The 21,419-nt window shown below is 30.5% G+C and overlaps 1 protein-coding gene across 1 annotated transcript in view; it reads right to left on the bottom strand.

Annotated features, from left to right (window-relative positions):
- The window catches only part of LOC143195952 (neuropeptide FF receptor 2), a 282,448-nt gene that overhangs the window by 221,307 nt on the left and 39,722 nt on the right, over positions 1 to 21,419 (bottom strand). Inside the window, exon 2 of the mRNA XM_076403497.1 lies at positions 10,183 to 10,236. The gene's annotated coding sequence lies outside the window, so the exon portion shown is untranslated. The remainder of the gene's footprint in view (positions 1 to 10,182; positions 10,237 to 21,419) is intronic.

The raw sequence follows: 21,419 nt of genomic DNA, 5'->3' as shown, positions 1-21,419 counted from the left end.
AAAAGTAAATGCTAACTGTTTCATAAAATTGACTATCACGTTACATCTTCAAGCTATTATAAATTATGATTCAATTAGAGGTTATCCAACTAATTTAACGTGGTAACAGATATATTCGTTATATACTGAATAATGGAATAAGATGAACAATTCTAATTTTATATTCCTATAGGAAATTGCTATACTTTTTCCCGGACTTATATACCATTTTTATTATTATTAAGAAACGTGGCTAGAATAATTGTTTCTAGTTCGAATGTTAATTACAGAAGACGAATAAAAGCTGACAAATGAAAGCTAATCCCTTAATTTTGTAGTTAGTTGTCACACAGCATTTCATATAATATAGCATTACAGAAATATTTCAGATAATATGATACATGACCAACATCTTATCAGTGAGATAGTCATATATACTTGTAAATAAATTTGAACAACATAATTTAATACTTCTTTATGATTGCAATATATTAGATACCAATGCTGTGGTCCAAATAGTAAGTAAAATTCAAAAGAAAGCACTACTTAATATTACAATTATTCACTTATGCCCTATGAGTCAACTTTAAGCTTAAAATTATGATTAAAAATAAAGTTAAAAATGTGAGCATACACTTGGCTATTTTTTTAGGATGTAAACGTTTTGTGGTTCTTGTAAAGTAATCGTAAAACAAAATTATTGTTGTAACTTCGAAAATGTTGCTCCCTTTGATTTTCAACTTATTAAACATCCCAAAATATTAACTGAGAACGATTTTCAACAACCCAAGAGATGCTATTGAGGGCTAACTTAGAGACCTTCAGGAAAAGCGCTATAATAGTGAAATTTATAAATTGATTTGTATTATTGAAATAGAACTAATTTTTACCGAATTAAAAAAAAATTAAATCGATTTTAATAAAGATATTTGATCAGATATTTGTTTCCTTCTTACTGAATACTTGATACTGTAATATTTTTGGTATAATATACTTGATATTGTAATTTGTTGGTGGTAGTTAAAATAATGTTGTAAAATGATAAATAGATTTATGTAGGTATTAAGCTAAATTGTGTGTATATTGTGTATAGTATAATATAAACGTGTATTAGATAGGTTATATAAGGTTTTTGATTATTTTTATTTAATTATTACAACAATTATTATGTACATATTTTATTTAAAAAGGTATTAAAAATCTAAGCTTAATTATTTTTTACTTTAATGAGTTCTGTAATGTTTATTGAGTTGAAATTTTTGAAGTTGGATCAAATTTGAAAAAAAAAATATATTTTAATGTTGTAGCATTTAAGGTGTTAATTAAGTTAATTTATATATTTTTTAAATTTTTTCAATAGCCTATTCAAGTTAACGTTGGCCGGAAGTCGACTTCCGATAATAGTAGGATCTCTTATCATTACGCATCCTTCCTTTCACATTTTTTAATCCTCACAGCACATCGGGTAGGACGTGGAAATTGCGACTGTCATTTTTTACCGGGCCCTTTCGTCATTTGTCAGTGTCTCGTCCGGTTGTTTATCTCGTTATTTTTTCTTTTGTTTCTTTTTTATCTGAAATTCGTACTTTTTTTCCTTCATTTCCACAGTGAGAGAGAATGGATGGAGAAGAAGGAGCGTCATGACTGGCGAGGATATTTTTTATGGAATCGTTTTATTTGGGTGTTTCTGGGTTGGAATTGATTTATTAAGGGTTATTTTTATTTATAACGGCCGCTCAAGTATGGCGATTATAGGTACATTGTACGGTTATTGTGATAATTTTTTAGTGTTATGTCAAGTTAACATTTATTTTAATTTAGTACCTTTATTAATATATTACTTTTATGATATTTTATTAACTTAAATTAAAAATCAGAAACATAAGGAGTGATTCAGACCAAAAATTGTTAATTTTTGCCAAGAGAACATAAAATGCTTAGCATATAGTATTATCTTACTGATTGAGTTTAAAAGTAATATAAGAAGCAATAAAACGTAGTATTCGAGATTTTCGTCATGCCCGGTATATAGCAAAATTTACAGAATGTCCAAAATGTTATTGGATTTAGTACCTATTTAGTAGATTCAAAAATTTACATCGGGAATCGTTTGACTTCTGTACCTACTGAGATGTGGTTTGGTCTGGGCGTTCGCTGACTGATGACAGTCATCCGAAGGGAGAGTAGTCGTAGAGAAAAAGTTTACTTGAAGTTATCAAACCGTCAATAGTCTTCTCTTTCAGGTAAGTGGACTAAAAAAGTCGTTTGTCACAGGGTTTTGTGGTACGACATTTTATGTTAGGATTATGGAAGGATATATTTTTATGGGAGGGCAGTTTTATAATGGCACATTTCATTATATAATATATTTTTTCTCTATCTACATGGCTCTGAGGGTTGTCTTCTAGGAAGTCATACTGAATTAATATGATTGAGATTGTCAATATTTTAATTTTTAATAGGATATTAGTGCATTAGTATTAGTTATTGGTATAGGATTGTAAATATTTTAAAATTTGCCTTAATATAGATATAATTATGTCTTATTTTATTGCTTCTATATATATCCTCTAGTTAATCTACTTCTTCACCATGCATTTTAACACTTTACTATGTGTTTTCTTTATAGAATCAATTATGTTCATAAATCACTTTTCCCACATCCATTGGATACATATTTCTTTCTATTAACTTGGAAATATTCTTGATTCACTCGTACGCTAATATAATTTTAATACCTCACCTGAAAATCTATGAATAGTACGCAAGTTCCCATTTTTTACTAGTATTAAATCGACATAATAATTTTAGAATTTCCAAAATACATTGATAAAACAGTAATTTAATCTATTATTTTATCAAAAGATTTCTGAAATATGCTAGTTATTAGTAATTTGTAATTATATTTTAACTTCATATACACCCATAGACTAGTTAAAAAAATATGTGTGCTGGATAAGAGGTTTTGCCGCTTTCACCATATGGTGTGCAGATCCATCATATAAATTGAGACATTTCTCATTCTATTTTTATCTTTGTTTAACTTTTTTACGAAATGCAGTTAAATAGTGAAATAAAGGCCACAACTGAAATACATTTTCTTTTGATCTTAATATTATTGCCTTTCTGTACACAGTTACATTATTTAGTTCTTTTTAAAATCTATTTAAAGGTACTGTTTTAGTATAATTACAACATGCTATTGAATATAAAACAACATATTTATTCTACTCAACAGATTTAACCGAATTGTTGAAATTTAGTGCGAATCTTTTCTGTACATACTTATATCGTACATAGTAAAACTACAATAAAATATGATTTATTTTGAAGATTATTCTATCCAAAAAAATCGCAATTATGAAAAAGAATGGTAAAAATTTTTTGGACAGTCGCAGATTTGGTTATAAAGATATATGTTTCACATATTTTAAGCTTAAACAATTAGTAATAAATGAATAGTTTTGTTTGATTGTATTTTATTTATCTCATAAATATGTATTATAAAACCTAAAAACAATAATTAAAATACCCAATTCATGCTTCTAGACTAGAATATCGACTAATAAAATCTCTTAAATCACTTTGTTTAGATTTTCGGTCAGATATCTCAGAAGTTCTACACTGACGAAATTATGGATGTACTAGTAAAATGACAAAAAAAATCAGCATATTGGTATTTGCAATTTTCGGGAAGTTTAAAGTCATGAAAAGAGCCCAAATATTTTATTTCATAATCCATTATTATTTTATCTACTTGTTAATAGTAGTGATTGCCCTGTGGCTGAAATTGTTCTGCAATGAATTAAATTAATCATGTTTCTTTTTTAGTAGAGTAAAAGGACTATTTTAAAAATGATATGATACTGAAAGTTGTTTTCACAGTATTTTCAATATGAGATCGGGAATATATTTCATTCATAACATCTTTGTTCACTTTTAGATTATTGAAGTATATGGACTAATAAACGAAGAAATACATGTTTGTATATTGAATATGTATAAATCAATTTTGAAATTAATATTTGACTTTAGAATGTATATTAAAACAACAACGAACACAATTAGGTAATTTATTTTTACAATTTGAAAATCTATATAAAGTAATGCATTTAAAATCATTATATAAGCCATGGAATTTCCAAAATTTTCTTCTTACGAAAATAATTGATAGAAGCTTCAAACAATAAAATGTCATATATATTATTGTATTAATCATTAAATACCTGAAAATTTATCAATGATTTAATTTTTTTACAAATCTACTGTTAACAATTCATAATTTCTTTTATTTGTCCTATGTATTCCATCTAAGCAAATTATGCAATTACTTTCATCTTTACTTCTACATATTTTCATTACTTCATTAATAAGTTCATATAGCCTTTATCATTTATCCATATTTGTCACTTCAAATATATATTACAATGACAATAAATACACCAGGATGATTAAAACTATATTTTTTTTACCCAAATTTTAAATAAAATTTCATTCTTCTTTGCTTATTTAATTCAATTTCCGATCTCGCTCTTGCAGATAGTTCATTTTTAGCTTGTCTTGGCTTTTATTTATATATTGCTTTCTACTTCACCTTATGTCCCACGTGGGAACTCTATTCTAATTGTATTTTATAAGAGCTAATTTTCTATGCAATATTAATTTTAATTCTTGATGCATAAATTAACGCATTTATTACCTGGAATATTGGGTTAGTTTGGGTTGAAGTTAATCAGGAGTTGATACCTCTAAAATTTACAGAAAATTACTTAACAACAATTAGAATTATCACTAGTACAATGATATACTATGTCTTCAAACCATATCAATTAATATCAGTTTTTAAGCAAGAACAATCTTTCTTTTTCGTTTTTCTTCTTCAGACGTCAAATTAAATCAAAAGTTGATTTCGAAAATTTAAATATCTTGTAAGCATAATCTTGTAAGTTGGGATGCAGATTTTATATATATCGAGTTTTTTTTTCACAGCTGTATATAATCTCCGATAAAGCGGACACGTTAATTTGTATTTTACGCCAAATTGTAAAAAATTATTTTACATTACAATACTATTCTTAATGGTTTTTTATCCAAACTTGAAATAACCCATTTATAATTTAAATAATACGGGAATAATCGAAAGTGACACAAAATCTTAAATAACACTACTTAAAATTAATTAACTTGGTTTAATAATGTTTTGACCAATAACTCTCCATTGTAACATCGTTTCAAATGTAATTTTTTTTATTCCAGATTGACCAGACCTGTCCTGTGCTCCGTAGAGACTCTGGACGGACGGACTAATATTTTATACAGACTCGCATTCTGGTGGATTGCGAGTTTACTTTTTCTGCAGAGGAGAGGGAAGAGTAGACTGTACACGCGTAGACTGCCTTTGCAGATAACGTGCTGGATTTGGGCTGACCATTGGAACCTGCCGTCGAGCTGGAAACCAGAAGGAACCTTTTCTGGAGCCAGGGGATAGTGACTTTATTGACTTGGAGGCGATAAGCGCGGAACTCCTTCTTGCAGTGGAACAGAATAGGTTGAGTTTTGCTCGGATTAATCTGCAGTCGCCAGAATTTCTACCATGCAATCGCCCGGATCAATTGGGCCTGTAGCGGATGGCGTGGGGCCTGTAACCGGTGGTAAAGGAGAGGACACTGCGTCACCGACCCTCACTTGGAAGGACCATGTAAAATTTAAGGTTTTGTCTTTCGACTCAAAATTTCCTGTCGTTTCGCGGTACATTGTTGCTAGCTTCTTTTTTAAAAATTACGCATCCGTTCTTGATTTACTTACAACATAAACAACCAATAACCTACCGTATAAAAGGTGGAGATGGCAGAGCGATGGCGTGAGCCCAAAAAATATATATATTTCTTAAATTAATTATTTATAGTTATATTATTTAGCTGACTTCAGACACATACTAAAATTTAATGAACATTACCCTTTATAAAATTTTACAAACTTTAAAAGAAACCTTTAGCCCCAAAGAGATTCGGTCCTAGGACGTTATTAACTTTGAGCTAAATTCTTAGCCCGCATGGCTACCCGCTGGCTTTATTTCTGTCGGCATTTTGCGGTACATTGTTGCTAGCTTCTTTTTTAAAAATTACACATCCGTTCTTGATTTACTTACAACAGAAACAACGAATAACCTACCGTATATGAAGTGGAGGTGGCAGCGCGTTGGCGAGAGCCTAAAAATATATATTTTTTAAATTAATTATTTATAGTTGTGTTATTTAGCTGACTTCAGACACACACTTAAATTTAATGAACATTATCCTTTATATTATTTTACAAGCTTTAAAAGGAAACCTTTAGCCCCAGACAGATTCGGTCCTAGGACGATATTAACTTTGAGCTAAATTCTTAGCCCGCATGGCCACCCGCTGGCTTTATTTTTATATTTTGCGTCATCGATCTGACGGCTATTACTGGTTGCTTGAATTGGGCGTTTTTAGTTTTACTTGAACATATTTATTTGTAGCCCCTATTGCACAAAATACTAGGCCTAAAAATTCTTCAACCGTATAAGCATTAACCGTGCTAAATTTCATGCCTCTTGGGGTTCCCGTTTTAAACAAAAAGGAAGTCAAAATTTTCACTAAGCCGCTTAATATATAGGTCTTAATACATAAACATATTTTTTACAAGCGTTATTTAATATTAATTACTTAATACAATTGTTTATTTTTTCAGGATAATATCTTTGTATTAAAATTATTTTAACACAACTACAATAGAACTTTCAATGTCATAATTTTAGCTTTGACTAACATAATAGTTTTCGACTGTCTGATATACGGAATATTATTTGTTTATAGAACGAAATACATGCCAACCGTCTATTGTTGTTTCAAAAGAACGATCCCAAAATATATCACATACCACCGGCTACGTTAAACAGTTTAGAGAGCTGAACATTTATTGAGATGTATTTTTCAGCGTTGCTTTATTATTCTGGGAGATCTGTTGTCGATGCTTTTTATTTAAATATCATTTAAATATTATCGAGCAATTTTTAAGGCAGTTACTCTACTTGGAAATGTTTGTTTGATATAATAGGTTTGCATATTTCAACTTCTAAATTCGGTGATTTTAATATAGCTCCATATAAAATAATAGTTTTCTATTTAGTATTATTGAGTGTGCACAGAAAATTGTATTCTGGGTTTTAATTATTTTTGTTATTTAGTTTTAAAAATTCTGTTGCCCAAAATTACTAAACACCTTCAGTATGTAAGTATGACGATGCTGTCCCGTGATATCTCAATTTTAGACATTATTAATAATTTAAATGTAGTGATTTTCATAGCAATCGCATAGAAGTTCAGGCAAAAACTTTCGAAAATTAGGCCAGGTTTATTGGACGAAAAAACAAGCTGAATGTATCAAAGAAACTTAACTTTCAGAAAACTTAACAGTTGACTAATCTACTATTTCTAAGTGTTTGCAGAGGACACAGAAGTGATCACAGGAATTTACTGAAAATACAATGTCAAACCCTCTCACCATCGAGGTTTTACTGACTCACTGACAGTCAAAATATGATAATTTCTATGTTTCAGTTCTAAGCGCAAAATGTCAGGCTTAGCCCAGGGGATCCTCGACAACGAAGCCGCAATATTAATGGCCATAAAGCCAATTACTATTGTGATATGTTGATATTGGTGTAGTGTAATATGAGATTCTGAAACCGAATGAAACTGTTCCTGTAGATGTCTACTTACGTATTGTAACAGACACAGCCATCCTCTTTCATGAGAACGCTGGGCCACACTTTGGAATAATCGTAATGTATACAAATGTTGCAGCCCAGATGGTATGTTTTGTCGCACTCAGCTTACCCATCAAACAGTGTGCCTGCTGATTACTTTGTCTAGACCGATGTGGCCTGGCTGGCACACAGTTCCGAAATGCTACTAAAATTACGATAATTGATCGATTATTGGATGACTGCCATACCAACATCGTTCTTACGACACATTATTGCCATTTTATCAGAGAGATGGGAAAAATGATAGAAATGTTTACCTATATATATTGCACCAATTTTCATAAACAAAAATTATTTTAAACTAAATAAATGATCAGAGCACATGCAAACAACACATGTTTCACAATAATATTTAAAAACAATTCGTATCATGCCCAAAAATAATAAGTTTAGTTTTACTTATTTAGTTTCTATTAATAATGTCGTTTATATGCCATACTACTCGGTTGTCTAGTATTGACATAATAAATCATAATTAGCGTTGGGAACTATCGACTGAAAACTACTATCGACTGTTTAATAACTGACTACTTTTTACTTTTTACAATTGGCTGTTTCACTCCATTACTTTCCGGTCTACTGTTTCAGTCGTAATTAGTTCATTCAACTAGTTTCTAAGGTTCTTCTTTGCCGTCGTAGTCGCGACTTTGAATAAAATGTACCGAATTTTTTGCTTATATGAAAAAATGTGGCTTCGTGTTTTTTCTGTCACGTAGCTTTCACGACTCGAAAAACAGCAGAAGTGTGCATTCGACTGACATAGCAATTAATACTTTCCGTCGACTACTTTTTGACTATCGACTAGTTCGACTGTTTTGCGACTATCGACTGTTTTGCAACTATCGACAATTTTTAGTAGATAGTTCTTAACGCTAATCGTAATTTAATAGGCATTAGTTTTTCCCTTGATGATTTTTATATCTCCTTTATTTCTGATGAAAATTCAATAGAAATACAATAACTGTACTGAAAACACTTAGTATAAAATGGCAATTCTGATATTAGATATAACGTTAATAATCCCTACTACATTATATATGGATATATAACTTTTAGCTTAATGGACTATATATTTGTATAATAGATATTAATTTCTACATCAATACCATTTAATGTACTCTACTCGTAAAATGTAGCACTCTAGAATTCCAATTATGTTTGATTCAATGAGATAGGATTGACAAAGACTTAGTTTGAAATGTTAATATATGTTTATGTAATGGTAGACATATTTTTTTGAACATTTTTCAATGCGGTTTTTATATTTAGATATCTTACATTTTTACATAACTTAGTTATGAAGAAATGTGGGGGTTAAAAATATTTTTTTACTCGAAAACTTTGCATTTTAAGGAAAAAATTGTGATTTATTGAATCAAATGCAGGAGCAATACTGCCAGTCCAATCCTATTTTTATTTAAATGATATTGTGCGAACACGTTACACGTCACATTCTGCCACCAAATAAGACTTTAGGTTCTTAGAATATGTAGGGCTGCATTAATCGCATATTAAATACCCTGAGGACCATTATCGTTGTCTTTTCTAGAGATGTTAAAGCTGTAGTAAAATAATTTGTGAGTTTTGTCTGTATGTTCGTCCGCTAGTTCATTTTTGATGATCTTTTAAATGCATTATTCTTCCCCAAATTGCCTTAGTATAGTCTAAGAACATTTTTGCTTTTGCACTTGCAGCGCCTTTGGTGGCATTACACCATGTACTCCGATGTGTGCCAGAGAAATTCACAAACTGTTTGGTGTTTTTTAAAGCATGGGTTTTTTCTAATTATGGCCACAATATCCCGAACACCTTTAATCCATATCTGTAATCTCAGAATTTAGGTTGTGATACTTTTGCGCGAACTCGAGCAAACTTTTGAGAATATTTTCCTCTTAATCTCTTGGCGTAAGTTTATTTTATTAATAAGTAAGTGAATTCCTATTAATTCCTACTAACTATTTAAAATAAAAATAAATTAAAAACTTTATTTTTCTTAAGAACTATTTTATTTTAGTTTTAAGTTGAATGAGTTGACTTGTTGTATATAAACATTTATCTTATTATATATATATATATATATATATATATATATATATATATATATATATATATATATATATATATATATATATATATGTTTATTTATTTATTAGAAAATTCCACGCCATAATAGCCGTGGTATATAACATAATAATTCTTTAAAATTAGTTCTTATTTCTTAATTCTTATACATAGTAATTATACTTTTATTTGTTAGCTTATAATTGGTTTCCGTTGTTGGGGAAATCTTAACTCTTAAGACTATGGGCGTAAAATAACATGTATTGGTAATAAAATAGTATAAAACAATTTAAAACATTAAACAAAAATAAGCAGATATCAGAATAAATGACTTACTAACAACTACTTACAAAGCAAATTCTAAGCGTGCGAGATCTTGAAGTCGGAGTGGTCGGGTGACAGTTCTGAAATCATAATGAAAATATACTAGAACATTCAATTTTGAACGAAAATGGTGAAATAAAAAAATACACATGAAATATAAGAGAGATCGGTGATTATGATGACAGAAACATTTAATGTCAAGTTATTACTTAAGAGGATCGCATTATTGTTAAATAATTGTGTCGACAATTAAACTTACCGACAAATAATTATAGTGATGGGTTGATGATATTGACAATATCAAGAACAGACAATAGCGATTGAACAACCATGATGATGTTACTGGCAATTTTAGTCAATCGTAGTTAATAACAATGACGATCATAAAATATATATCACAACAGATAATAACGATAACTGATAGCCCTGTCCAACACTCTAATATATGGTACGAAGAGAGGGTAAGATGCGACGTACCAGCTTCCTCCCTACAACTAACAATAACGGATGTACAATGATATTAAGGGAGGTAGATGTAAAAATCTTGGCGTTAGGGTAAAGCCAAAATATTAAATAACTAAATAAAAAAGCAACACTCTTGCTCTTGTGCACTCACTTCTTCTAACTCCGACTATGATGAATGTGTAATGTGCATAAGGGAAAAGGGAAATACATTCAATATGGTGCCATCAAGAGCTAGTAAAAATCAGACTCGGTGGCGCTTAGGTATGCTTCAAATGATCAATAGATTGAATTACATAACAAATACTTTTGCCACTTTAATATCAGTTTCTAGTTTTTGGTATGATTTGAACTTTATAGTTGCAACTATCAAATAATTATCTTTAATTTACTGTAAATTTAAAATTTTTGGAAATATACGAAGAAACAATAAAATAGAGAATATAATAAATTTGAAAATAAGTAATTGGTGCATGTCTATGTATTAGGAAAACTAAATATCGAGAAAACACAAATAAACAAAATTCGCTTTTATATACTTAATCTAAAAACCAACGTTTTTGCATCCGTTATTTAGGATCCAAGTTTGTATATAAAAGTTGTTCATATAGCCCTTCTAACAAAACAGCCATTGTACGTCATAGACGATGTCGAATCTAAAATTCAATTTGTAATAACGTAAAATTCGTTTTAAATCCGGAGCAGATATTTCCTTCTCATTTTTTTTACTTAGCACTACTCTAGTTAAAAATCAGCAGAATGATGGCCGATGCATTAGAACATGTAATCGAATCAGTATATAAAATTTTATTTGTGTTGGTAGTGGTCGACATTGTTGTCATATATCTGCAAAATTATTCGGAACATTAATGATCATCATTAGAGGTTATCAGCCAGAAACGACATTTTGGCACATTTTTGATAAAGGAACTTGTCAGAAACTGATTGTGCTCACTCAGTGAAGTGATCACTTCGAACATGAACGTTATAATGGGGCCCCTCTTCCCAATAAAATGTCTTAGATAGTTAAGAAGTTATGACACTATTAAATATTAAATTATTGCAGCTTTATTATAAATATTTTTTAACATATTGCATCTTCAGTTAATATTAATATAAGCACTGACAGAGGCTGAATATAGAAAGAGACATATTACAAAGCGGGACGAATCAAGATTACCTTGGTTTTAATGCTATTTGAGATCAAATTTCTGAAATGCTTCAAATTGGGGAATACGTTTTTCGATGCAGATTTATTTTAAAACAATTATGTTAGAGAAAACACTGTAGGTCTGGGAAACATACATAGAAAACTTAGGAATATGCAATTCTTTGAGGGATGTAAGACAACTCATCATATACTGTTGGGAACTTAGCATTTAAATGGTGTAAACATAAACCACGAAGAGGGCTAATTGAACTCTAAGAGATTGCATTTAAAACAATACCATTTTTAAAGCATATAATAAAATTAAGGAAGATTTATTAATTCAATATATGTATATGAGACCTGAATATTTTAAACTGGAACATCGGGATATACTTGGCGAAACCTTAATGAAGAGTGTAAAGCCAATAAAAATTGACACACAAAGCTAACAGTTAGATTAACGCTGTACCAAGTTTTGTTACTTATAGTATTTTGTAATGACTACAGCAATAATTCATTGCATATATATTATTGTTCATGGTGGAAACCGACATAGCTTTATTGCTGGAACTGAGCTATTATTTGGCTACTCGGTAGATATTAAATATTTGTGTTTTATGTAATTTACCTTATTTGAAAATAAGTCTGAAGAAAGATATATTGTTCAAAATGTATTGTCCACAATAATGCCTTCGGTTTGAATAAACTCCATCAGACACAGAGAAGAAGGAAATGGCAAATGATGGAATTGTGGCCAAGTGTTCCATAGATTCGAAATTAATTATTTGGTAATTAATTTGATCAGTAATTCTGATAGTGAAACTGACAGTGAAAACAACTGAAGATGAGTATATAATTAATATAGGATAACTGTATAAAATCGTATTGTAGAGTGTGAAAGATTTGTGTGTATACATATGTGTATATACATGAGCATTACGTTAGAAATTATGAGAAGGGAACTAATATTAACTATTTTGCAAATGAGGCAAATGCATTAAAGAGAATGCAGTTATTAAATCTAATTTTATGAATTTCATGAATAAATACAGTGATATCAAAATTACTTGACAAGGAAACAAGATCTAAACATAAAAATGTAATTATTCTTTCTAATGAAAATAAAATATGTTACTTGAATATACAATTATACAAATACAAATACATAGATTAGGTCTCCAAGAGGCATCACTACATGAAAAAAAAGTTTAATAAAACCACTCTAACTGACAAACTATTGTGGCTGTGTAATTAATTGTAGTTTAAATTATTCGATAACATATGCATTAGATGTACAATAAATTATATTTTATAACGTTACTTTTGTTTTATTATTTTATTTACATTAGTATTTTATTAGTATTTAGGCCAGAGTCAGAATAAACCAAAATTTAAATTTGATTGAATACTGCCCATTGCGACGTTATGACGTTATACATTTTGATGACATCCATTGGATGTTATATATAGTTTATTGGGGGCCATTGCGTATAGTAATAATTGAAATTATATGAAATTTAAATTTGTACTGTTGAAAGGTTGCTCTTGTTCGGGAAAACATGGGTTCTCAAAGGTGAAGCTTTGTTAATTAAAATTTGTTTTAATATATGTGTTCAATATATAAGTCCAACCGGTTTATCGTACAATAATATATTATGTTTCATCTTAGTATTGATTAATTTTGGGATACCCAACGTTATTTATTCATAGAAATACTCGTCGCAACCCTTATAATATTTTATTAATTATCCCGAGTGGAGTAAACAATGTCTTCCTCTAAACCCCCGTAAACGTTTAAATAATGATGAAAAACACCTTTTATTAATATCGTCGTAAGTTATACAGGCACGTTGTCGCTTCGATAGGTGTCGTCGTCGGTGGAGGCAAACAATTTGGCCTTGTCATCGCACACTGCGACCTTCGCTTCACCAGACGGTGTTGGTGTTTTCCTTTTGGGTTTGACGTGTGACCTCTAAATTTAACCCACATTGATCGAGGCGTAGGCATGAAACATGATAGTTTGTGTTTTCCTTTATAAAATTTACGACTCTTTGTAAAACGAATCTATATACCATTATCCAGAAGTGGTTCAGGAATTCCATTTTTATAACTATTTCTATAGTAAATAATAAAAATTAATTTTACCTTAAGAACATCATTCATTCTTAAAGTCTTATTAAACTGTTAATATTCCATTATCATTGTAAAATATATCAAGATATAATATATTAGAAATTTCTTTAAAATCATATATATGAATATGTGATATTATTATATTTTGGTACCTAAAAGTTCTATAACGAGTTAATTTAATATTTCAAGTCAAGTATCGAATTAATCGCGGATAATTAATTTAAGTTTAAGGTCTTCCCATCTATAATACATCGATCGATACTCCAATACAAAAGACTATGAGGGCATATTCGTATAAAATTGGAATGGTTTTTTAATTTCGTTCTAGTTTTATTAGGTTCTTACCTGTAACTGATCATTTATTAATTTTAAATATACATTTATTGAGAACAATTGGCATAACATACATTAACTAAAATATTATTCATAGATTTTTTATTATTTTTTCCCATATTTCCGGTAAATGACGATGCTGTATTAAAAGAACGATGCTTGTATGTCGGTGATTCGAGCATTGATCTATTTTCGCACTGCAATAGTGTGTTCCTCAGAACTACTGAAACCTGCGACCGAGTGTAATCATGCAAAAGGATGATTTCTTTTACACTCTATTGTCTTTTTTGCAACGACAAGTCGGTGATCTTTTTCTCAATCGATGACGATGAATATCTGTAGTAATGCATCACACTATGTTTCTCCGACATATGCAGATTAAGACTTTATGACCACGAATGTTTCGTTACAGAGTTGTGGTTGGTAAAACTATCAAAAAAGAGTGTAAAATTATTAACATTTATATTTAGCATAATACCACGAATGAATTATTTTCCTATCATTTGGAAAGCAAGAAAAATAATAATGATTTTTAAATCAGGAAAAACATCAGAATATATTAACTCCTACCGGGCGATATGTTTAATACCAATAATCTCAAAAGTTTTTGGGAATTATACATAAAAAATAATTAATAATATCATAGAAAAATGAAAGTTCAATCAATTTGGGTTTTGTAATCATCAATTCACTATAGAACAAGTGCATAGACGTGTAAACAAAAGTAAATATAACTTAAATGTGAAATTATATTGTTCGACTGCATTCAAATGTATTGTCTTATCGGGCGCAAAAACAAGTTCTCATTAGATAACTAGTTACTGCTATATGAATCAATATTTAAGCCTATTGTTTATATGGAATACAACTATTTACTGCTGGCAAGTCTAGTATAGACTTCATAAAACAATTCTAAAACAATGTTTTGCGTGCCATTTTCGATACTCCGTACTATGTCTTTTATGAAGTGGTACAACGCGATATTTGTCTAGAACCCAAAACAAGTGTAAGTTAATACCTTTTAAGTCCTTTGATAGAGTGTTAGTGCACCCCACTTTGCTCGGTAAAATATGCGACGTGATAGTGAAGTGCGTCGACTAAAACGTTTAACATCATCTGATCTGGTTATAGCTTTAAAATTGTATTTAGAATAAGGCTAAATAACTAGATAATATTTTGCACAGGAAATTACTTAATGAATTAATTTCCCACAGGTATATAATATCATTATAATAAATGATTATTAGCTACTATATAAATTGTTGGACCACTAAGAGTAATAATAAAATAATGTAGTTTGTTTTCCTCCACTAATTTACATTTTGTGTCTCTTTCTTGCTTGAAAAGCACTAACATCGCGATTATTAAAATTATTCGAAATTGTATTATGAATCAAATTATAGAGTAACCAGATTTGATCTTTCTATTTAATGCAAACCCTAGGAGATTAATTACCCCCTAGATTAATCAAGACATTTTTAACAGTTTAAGTTATAATTTAAGTTTTAACATCTAAGTTTTGTAACTCATTATTTTCGAATTTTCTTTAGGTCCTCTAGATCTTTCTGTGTTATTAAGTATTTGATGGGCTTCAGTAGCAAATATATGAAACTTATTGAACGTTTTGTGTGTCCTAAGTTTTATTTTATATGGAGAAATCTAAATACCAAGGAACTTAACAGTTGTGTTAGGTTACTTAACACTTGGTACGCTAATATTTCGCATTTTTGCAAATATAAATAGCTAATACAAATATATCTAGTGCTTTATAATTCTAATACATTAACAATAATACTTCTTCTATTATACCAGGCAGTGAAAGTATGCCAGCTCTCGGAATATCTAGAATAATTTAAGATTTATTTGTTCTAAAGAGTTCAATATCAGTTAATTTATAAAATTTTTTCAAGATCGAAAAATCCAACAACACTTTTATAGCTTGGACTGTCAATGCAGTTTAGGTTTCCAAGCAAAATCACATAGTTTATCACAGCGTATGATATAAAAATTTAAGCTCTTGTGATTGATAGGGTCGTAACTTTTTCCAGTTTATTATTGTCTTAGCTCTATAAAGTAGATTTTCAATTCATTTTGTTTATTTAATTATAGTGGTAAATTTTAATACCTTTAAAAATTCGCATATCTTAAGTGTATCATGTAATCAATATAGTTCTTCATGCAGTTACTTGGTAAATATAAATGAAATATTTAATTGTATTTTATGTAATTTACTTTTTTAGAAATAGACCTGAGAAAAGATACGTAGTAGATCAGATTACTGAATGTTATAGGCACAGTGTTTACGTCTTCCTCCCTATCACTGCATTTTTAATCCAATGAAGTTGATACGGGATATTGCAAAGAATTATTACAATAGATTATTAAAATATTACAATAGATATTCAGGTCGAGGAGGAAATTCACACCTGAACTGTCGGGATTTATGGAAAGAGGTATCGTTGAAAATAGTATCTTAGGTTTGTGTGACATCGATCAGACACATTGAAGAAGAAATTGACAAATGGTAGAATCTTGAGCAAGTTTTTGATAGATTGGAAATAAACAGCTGAGTTGTTTACTTGATTAGTGTTTCTGAAAGTGAGATGCTGACGATTACCAAGACAGGGTGATAAAAGAGGAAACCACTAAAGGTCAGTATACAATTAATATACTTTAGTTGTAGGGAATTGTATTATAGAGTGTGAAAGCTTTATGAGCATGTGTGTTGTTGTTCATAATATACATGCACGTTTGGTCAACATGTATGAGGAGAGAGATAAGACTAACTGTTTTGCAGATATGGCAAAGAATGCAGTGATTAAATATAGTTTTATCAAGAAAGGTGTATGCAGATAGTAATAGGATAAACTAAAGAGAAATATAGTAATATCATAATGATTTTACAAGGATGCATTGCATTAAAAGAAACAAGAACTAAGCGTAAAATATAAATATGCTCTCCAATGAAAGTAAAATACATTACTCAGATATAGAATTGTTAATAATATGCATTAGGCCTTCGGGGAATACCACTACATTCAAAAACGCGCCTAGAACCCTACCTATAGTAATGCGGAAAAAAGCTCAATGTATATATATTAAAACAACTCTAACCTATAAATTATTGCGGCTGTAAAATTAATATTAGTTTTAAGTTCTTCGATAATAAATGCATTTGATGTAATATGATGTTAAAATAAATTATATTTGATAAAATATTTGTTCAATTATTTTATTTATATTAAAATATTATTATATGTCAAAGCCAAAATTTACTAAAACCCAGAGTTGATGCGGAAACATTGCGACGTTTTGACAGTCCTCTCGTGTCATTGCTCTTTTGAATTGACTATATATTTGTTTTTTATGTAGTTAAGCTTTCTATTTAAAATTGTGGTCTCCCCTATTATTGAAAGCTTTATTTTTCTATTAAATTCTATTGATATTTAACAACAAATTTTCCTTCAGAGACTTTCAGTTGCCTTCAAATTAACAGATATTTTCAACGCTCTGAAAACATTTTTTGTTCACGTTTAGACGAGATGACATATACTGAAAAAAAGCCTTCAATGCAGAAAGTGAACCTTCAATGAAAATTGGTGAAGTTGGCTACAAATGTATCCGATGGGATTTAATGAACAGAAACACCAACTTTTGTGATAGGCCACATGCTATGCTAAAATATTTATACCATAACGCATTTGTTTCAATAAAGGAATAGTATGGATTAAAGATGTCTTTTAAGTACTGAACTCTTGATTTACATAGAACATGAATAAAAACAATTTGCCAATTTCATTTTTGTGTTCATGAAGAATTTTTTTTATAAATCCATTATAATTTAAAAACTAATTTTAATTGTTATTATTTAAATTATTTATTATGATATTAGACATTGGTGTTTAGAGTTTAAACGTCAATAAGGAATCACCAGCAAATATTATTTCAGAATTTTACTAGAATTATCACAAATTAAAATCATTAGGCAGTATAGATCCTTTTCCGGAATCATACCCTCTGATTAATTTCAAACAACCATAAAACACACCATAGGACACGATAACCCCCATGAATAAAATGCCAGATCTAAGCAGAGTTTGGTTTTGAAATGAATAGCAGGCCAAGGACCTGATGAGAAGGAAAGACGATCGGCCGATGTCAAGCGAGCAAGGCCTGCCTGATGTCGGCACTTTATTAAACGCCAATAGGTTTCGATTTTCCTTCTCGGTAATCTCGAATATACGAAAATTCGCAAACTATGCGACAGAATCTTATTTACGGGTCGTCAATTCAGAGTTTTCTGCGTGTAAATGTCAAATGAAATATCACGCTCATTCAGCTGATGAAAGGGCATAATGATTAGAATTATTGAATCACTTGTTTTCCTTGTAGCACTTCTTAATGCTAAGTGATATTCTCTTCAGACTATTAATTATTTTAAAAAAATCCTTATGTTAAAGATTTCTTCGACATTAACGTACGGTTGTTAACGTTATGGTAAGAAATTCATCATTGTGTTCGAGTTATGGAATAAATAAGTATCTTTAAATGTAGGGTATTATAATCGAAGATCACTTATAGTTGAGATAATCTATAAGGAGTGTTTTCGAAAGTGTTGGAACAGTGAATTTAACGCCAAAGCAAATGGAAAAATTATTCGAGCTGAATAATTATTGTGAGTGGCGTAAATGTTATCAAAAAGAGACATATGGGTTATAACATTTAGCTTATTATTTTTTTATTTTATAGAATAAGAAAGACATTATCCCCTTCAACAAGGGTGATACACTGATTATGGCGAACGTCCATTTTTTCGATAGCATTTTTGTAGTTCGATTTATCTTTTGCTTCAAAATAGGCCTCAGTTTCGGCAATCACCTCTTCATTTGACGAAAGTTTTTTCTCAGCGAGCATTCTTTTAAGATCTGAAAAGACGGTGGATGAGCAAGCAATTCGAAGCCCAATTCATGGATTTTTGCCATCGTTTTCATTGACTTATGACACGGTGCATTTTCTTAGTAAAGCAGAACTTTCTTTTCAAGAACTTTTTCTTCAAGTGCGGCCGTTTTTTGGCGATTTCGTCCTTAAAACGGTTCAGTTACGCTATGTAATAGTCGGTGTTGATGATTCTTCCTTTTTCAAGGTAGTCAAAGAAAATTATTCCATACGCATTCCAAAATACAGACGCCCTAACCTTGCCAGCCGAGAGTCGCTTGCTTTTTTTCCTATGCTTTGGAGTGGTTTCATCGTGTGTAGTCCACTCCGATAACTGTCGATTGGACTCCGGAGTGAAATGATGGAGCCACGTTTCATCCATTGTCACATTTCGACACAAAAACTCAGCTTTATTACGCTTGATCATCTTCAAACGCTGCTCCGAATTATCAACTCGTCGTTGTTTTATATCAAAAGTGAGCTCGCGCGACACCCATTTTGCGCAGAGCCTTTTGATACCCAAATATTCGTGAATGATTAATGTACACGTTCAGTTGATATCTTTAGGGCGTCTGCTATTTTATTCAATTTCAATTTGCGGTCATACAGAATCATTTTGTAAATTTTTTAAATGTTTTTGCCGGTAACAACCTCTTTTGGTCTGCCACTGCGTTTACCGTCTTCGGTGCTCATTTCGTCACGTCTAAACTTAGCATACCAATAGTTGATGGTTGATTTTCCTGGGGAAATATCCGGAAACTTGGCAAGAATCAAGAATCAAGGCAAGTTCTTCCTTCAACTGTATTTTTCCTTTCAAAAAGCAATATTTTATCAACACGCGAAATTCCTTTTTATCCATATTTTTCACAATAACAAATGTTGATTCACTCAAAATGCTATAATTCACAAACTAATGATCCGAGAGCTGTCAAATTTATACACGCATCTTTTGAGAGTTAGGGCTAACTAAAAAACATATGGATTTAATTCTAATAGCGCCATGTATGTGTTAGGCTGGGAACATTTTAATTGACCTGTTATTAGTGGGAATTAATTATTGTGAGTAATTATTGATCAAAGTTGTTAGTATAATTAATGTATAATCTCTATAATATTTGATTATATGCTTAGCGGATATTAAATAGCTTCGAACATAGGTCATCTTCCATTGGAGTGTCCATAGAACTAATTATTGAATATCTAAAAGGCACTAACTCTCTCAAAGGTCGAATAAGGGTGTCAATATTTCGTTGTGTTGGCTCCTCCTTATATAAAAAGTGAATAATGAATATAATGCGGCAGTGGCGGCTGGTGTATAAGTGTTGCAATGCTGCAGAGCTGCCAAATAAAACCAAAGATGCTCCCAAAACATAATTAGGTAATCTCACTAAAATACTAAACATTCTCTATTACTTACCAAAAGTAAATCCATTAGCATTCGCGAATTTTTGTTGTAATAAATGATAAGAAACTGCTATGGAAATGCGAGACACGGAAGTAACATGGACCAGTGGAATAACCTACTACCGACCCGTGCTATCTCTATCGCTAATAATTATCTGGGCCATACAATCGTGTTCTGTGAACTCCTTCAAATACCCGCTCGGCACTCTGCTACCAGCGTGTCAGTCCAAACGGTCTAAAAAGGGCAATATTTAAGTGGAGATTTCGCTGCATTTAGTTCAGCGCTATATAGCCCGCAGGTTATATCGGCTATCGGAATTATAGGCGACTTAATTATAGGCCAGTTAATTAAAACAAAAATAATAATATCGGTGACTATGGAAGTGGTTTTTAATTTAATTAATGTGAAGAATGTTACCAGGTATTATTATAAATCTGGTGAAATTAGACGGATATGTAACACCCCTAAATTTAAGAGAGTAGTTAATGTACTTAAAAACCGATTTACTTTTTGGTGGTGATAAAATTTGGGCGGAAATAGGGGTTATCGATCTAGATCACTTAAGCTTGAAAACAAAATGACACGAGAACTATAAAATCCCTCTCCATAAATATAGGGAGTTTGCATTACTAGGATCAAATAATGGTTCAGTAAGATTCCGTATATTGGATAAAAACACAGAGATATGATTAAAATGTGTCAAAGAGTAGGTATGTTTCATCAAAAATTATATTTTGCGTTAAATTTTGTGGGGCGTTTGAAGTGACTCTCGGGGTCATCATAAAATGATACTTTCCAGAATCCGGGGATATTACACAGATTTATACATTTTTCGAGTGAACTAG

This window comes from Rhynchophorus ferrugineus, unplaced genomic scaffold, assembly GCF_030347505.1.
Source record: "Rhynchophorus ferrugineus isolate W39M unplaced genomic scaffold, kcgeb_rfMv2 rfM4, whole genome shotgun sequence".
Classification (NCBI taxonomy): Eukaryota; Metazoa; Arthropoda; class Insecta; order Coleoptera; family Curculionidae; genus Rhynchophorus; species Rhynchophorus ferrugineus.
The sequence above is the reverse complement of the archived record's forward strand: the minus strand, read 5'-3'. Positions and strand labels throughout refer to the sequence as shown.